This window comes from Gavialis gangeticus, unplaced genomic scaffold (genome assembly GCF_001723915.1).
Source record: "Gavialis gangeticus isolate Ggan-Ray unplaced genomic scaffold, GavGan_comp1, whole genome shotgun sequence".
Lineage (NCBI taxonomy): Eukaryota > Metazoa > Chordata > Crocodylia > Gavialidae > Gavialis > Gavialis gangeticus.
In genome coordinates, this window is record NW_017729028.1 from 32713102 (window position 1) to 32717904 (window position 4803).

Here is a 4803-nt window from a genome sequence, read left to right on the forward strand (position 1 = left end):
CGTGCTGGAGAGTTCTTGCTAAACCCAGAGGATCATACTCAAGAGGCGCAAGGCAAAGCTGCCTTAGCTCTTCCTGATGACAAAGCAGATAAACCAAAACCCTCTACTTTACCCTGCGCCTGACTTTGGGGTCATCGGCCCCATCTGTGATAGTACCTTGACAAGACCCAATATCCTTGACTAAAGTTTCTCCTTCCCCTTACTATCAGTTCATTGGTGCAGACAGCAGTGTTCATGCATATACCTAGATTTGAAAGCACACTGAAGTCCTCTGATGGAAGTTTATTGTTATACAGACACATAAATTTACAAACTCTCTCATGCTACATGAAAATGTAAAACTGATCCAAGTTCTGGAACATGTCACCACCAAAAAAAAACTTTTCAGACCTAAAAGAAAGAAAGAAAAAAAAAAGAGGATTAAAGTAAATAAAAATGGGGCTTGACAAACATTAATTCACCATAAAGAAAGAAAGAAAAACTCATAAAAGAAAGCTCCGCATAAGGCTTCAAGCTGCAGAAAACAACATACTGAACGGAAACTATTCTCATGGTGAGGCTGGAAACAACCAAAATGTAGGTTTGTTGGCACAGGAACATACTAATAGGCATCAGTGCGGCTGTTCGACACATTTCCTATTCAAAATACAACTGTGGATTCTCGGCTGTCAACTGAGCTTGTCTGCAGCACCTCCAGCCAAAGCCCAGGGATGCCGCCGTGCAGCACGCCCTGCCCACTTGCTCCCACTCTGCATACACCAAAAGGTCTAGATCCCCCAGGGCAGGCCTGAGCACCTGCTACTGAACACAGCCTGAGAAAAGGAGCAGTTCCTGCCATGCAATCGGGCAGCCACGTGGCCTTGTCCCAGGCTCTGGGGCACGTGGAGCAGCACCGAGTGGATGGGACAGGCTCCCTCAGCTGTGCTCTCCGACTCGAAGCAGAAGCGGTGTAAGCAAGCCCTTGGAGCTCACAGCTTAAAATTAATATCTCTAGACAGCGAGTTGTCGTGAGGGCTGTATCTGCAGATTTTAAGATTTCTCTCCTAAATCGTAGACTCGTAGGGCTGGAAGGGTCCCCAAAAGTTCATCGGGTCCAGCCCCCTGCATAAGCTCAAGTGTCAGAGCCAGATTCTCTAAAGCTTTTCCTCCATAAAAGCTCAAGTGTCAGAGCCAGATCCTCAGCTGGTATCAATCTGGCACGGCTCCATCAACATCTCTTTGGGCTTCGGCCATGGACAACTACACCGTCATTTGTAGCCCTGGTCCTGCCTTAGGATCAGCACAAACACTGCTGCCCATAAAGGCCTGGGGTCTGCAAAACTGAAAAGCCAGTACAGGCTCAGGAACCCGAGGGAAATCTAGCCATAGCGAAGGCAATGGGAGTTTTCTCATTTCTTTCATCAGGGCTGAGATCACCTTCTATAGAAGGAAAGCTTAGAGTTATTTTTTTTAAATACTACTAGCCCTTAGCACTAAATAAAATATCATCAGAGGGAATTCCTGGGGTTTTTGAATTCCCAAATACAATGTTTTGTAACCAGCTGTTGGTTTCAACCACGTGCGATTGGTGGGGGTTTGACCTGATGTCAGTAAAATCATGTGGTTAAACACCAATATCCCTGGGCTCTTGTCAGAAATTGGAAGGGTTTCTTTTTCTTTCTTCTTTGTAGGCAGTGTAATGCCTTCCATATGGACCCCAGGCCCTCACAAGGTCCAATCTCTTTGGGGCCGTCTTTTAACTACAGCTTTTTACGACAAGACCAGCTTTGTTCAGCAAAATAAAATTCAGCGGTAGTCATAGGGCTTCCTCAGCAACTGCAGGCTGTGAGCAGATGGCTTGGATTAAAATAAATATTGATACACAACCAACTGCTAAGGCGATACTGTGCCCAACTCAAGTGCAGGGAGATGGGCTGCAGTGACACCTGCACATGAAGTCATCTGTTGCACAGTTGACAGATAAATTGAGGCAGTGTCAAAAAACACACTCAACTGTAAGTGTTGCTGTCAGTAGGTGACAAGTGTTCTGTCTATGCACAACAGGAGTGTGCCAAAAGGGAACATGGGTGAGTGTGAAGCCCAGGTCCCACTTCCTATAAAAGGGGCACAATTAACCTGTGAAAGTGTACACACGTGGGAGAGTGGCACATCCTCTATAGTGTGGGTGTCTGTCTGTTGGTGCAGAAGTGCTTTATAGGAGTGTATTACTTCCTTCAGGGAAATACCACTCTGTACTGGTACAGGGCATGTTACTGTTGTGTAATTGCACCCACACTGCAGGTTGCACTGGTAAAACTGTATAGGAAATTTAAAAAAAATCACAGTCCAAGCCTATAGTGTTAAACTGATGATAGTTTTGTGTGTACACCAGACTTTACAGTGCAAACTGCTACTGGGCAAAGGGACATAGAATTAAGTATAGATAAAGACTTGTATACTTCCAAACCATCAACTGGATTAAATGTTATGTATATAAATGATAATGATCTCTGGCTGCAAGTAATCAACTTCCATTAGCCATAATGTAAGTGAAGCAAACAGAGAGAAAAGACTATGTGCTGTGCCTGAAGAGATGTACCCTACAGATTACAGCACCACACAATACTTTAGCATGTGCAGTAAACTCCTTGTAATATATATATTCATGATAGCCATGCTCTCTCTCTCTCATATATATATATATATATATATATGAGAGAGCGAGATAGATAGAGATATATCAAGAGAGATATATATATATAGATATATATGAGAGAGCGAGAGAGCGAGAGCGAGAGTGCGCGCATGGCTATCATGGATGAATTCCTATTTTATAGGAATTTTTATTAACTCTGAATTATGATCCACCCAGTATTATGTACGACTGCTTCCAAGATAAGGACATGCTGCTTCTAGGGAGAGTGTTTCAAACAGTATAAAGTGACATAAGACTCATGCTTGCTAATCTATTTAAATAAATGCTTAGTTTAGCTACTATTCAAAACAGTGTTAGAGCATCTTTCACCCCAAAGTGAGACTGCTGTTTCAAAGTTCACAAGGAAATGCTACATTTGCTAACAAGCAAAAGCAGAAAATAAATAAAATGCTTATAGTAAACCATTCTGAAAAGCAATAAAGGCTTTTATTCTGGCTTCATTTCTATGCTCCCAATTCCGAGAAGTATTTAAGCATGTGCTAGCTATCAAGCTACATACCAGACAAACAAGGTTAACGCTTAAAAAAAAAAAAACCACACTTTTTCCAACAGCATTGAACTTTAAATCTGAAATATGTTGTTCTACCTGGGAAAATGCTGCATGGCTTCCCTTCCCATCACAGAATATGGATTTATGGAAAGTAATATGCTCTGTACGACCTGTATGATAACAGGGAACAGCTCTGGAAGGGAGGAAGACTTGTGATGCAAAATAAAAACAACAACAACAACAAAGGCCTGTCTTTTTTCATTACCATTCTCTTTGAAGGTTTTCAAGGCGATGATATCTCACAGCACCTTCTAGTAGGAAATCAGATGATCTCAAAATAACCCCCATGCAGTCTTAATGCTTCATGGCTTTCACTTAAGCTAAAAATAAAGATACATATGAATGATTATGAAATGATAAAACAAACACAAGAAACTGAAAATAATGCTCTCTGTTTCAAGCATCTGGACTAATGTGCGTTGTATATGAAGACACCTATTGCAGAAGGATGGACAAAAATGTATACACGTTAACTGTGCGCACATTTGAACAATGAATGACATTTAACTTAAAAATACTACAACGGAAAAAATGCCTGCATGCACAGCATTTCCATTCCCATTACTAAAACACTGGAAGATAAATTAGTTATTTAAGAAAAAGCATGTTTAACATCAATGTTTTAGGGTAGCAATATTTTACCAGTGATGTAGTCCCAATCAAGATCCCGGTGATTGCAAAACAAGTTTGGAGAGAAGCGTGTAGGGGGGGAAATCATTAGTCAGGTATTTAACATACTAAATTCACCTTTTGTGCACATACAAAAAGAACCACCTTAAAAGATTCAACTGGAGGACCTCAAAGCAAAAGCATCTTAAATTTTCATTGTCCTTGATTTCACACAAAAGACCGAGCTAAGAACACATGCGTCCATGTCAGACTGAAGTCCGCATTTTCTGCATTGAGACTACAAGAACTAATCCTATTATTTCTTTAACACTCTGAATAGGCAGCTCCCACATACTCCTTCCTATTGTAAATTTAACCCATGAGCTAATTCACTTACCCAACTCTCAAGCTGCTTTCTCTACAAATTGGGATTTAAAGGAATACAATTTTTTCTATTCACTTAGATATTTAAGAGACATAAATCCTTCAAAAATTAAACAGAAGTTTGAAGACCTTTCAGTAATAATAAAAGAAAGAAAAAAAACCCACTCTCACTCCAAGGTAATAAGAAAAAAAAAAAAATCCAAAACCAAGTTTGGCATGGGGAATATAAACAGTGTACCAGGTTCCCAGCTTAGACCCATCTCACAAGCAACATTGCAGCAAACTTTCTTAAAATAAGAATCCGAGTTGCAGAAAGAAATTGTTGAAGATGACTTTGACAATGACTTAACTAGAATTCACCATTCACCGCAAGGTGGCAAAGGCAAGCAGTCAGGTGGTGGCCCTAGATTTTAGGAGGGCGAACTTCAACGAGCTAAGGAGGATAGTTGGAGAAGCGCTGAAGACTCAGAGGGGAGGGGAGCCGGGTGTCCAAGGGGAGTGGTCGCTCCTTAAGGAGATGATCCTCCAAGCCCAGAGGAAGGTAATCCCCAGGAGGGTCAAAGGG

The 4803-nt window shown here is 41.3% G+C and overlaps 1 long non-coding RNA gene across 1 annotated transcript; it reads right to left on the reverse strand.

Annotated features, from left to right (window-relative positions):
• Window positions 1–262: 262 nt before the first annotated feature.
• On the reverse strand, window positions 263–4587 carry LOC109300240. Its single transcript, XR_002098166.1, has 2 exons — window positions 3451–4587; window positions 263–390 (listed from the first exon to the last, which is right to left on the reverse strand). It is a non-coding gene; the product is annotated as an uncharacterized LOC109300240 (long non-coding RNA).
• Between the last annotated feature and the right edge of the window lie 216 nt (window positions 4588–4803).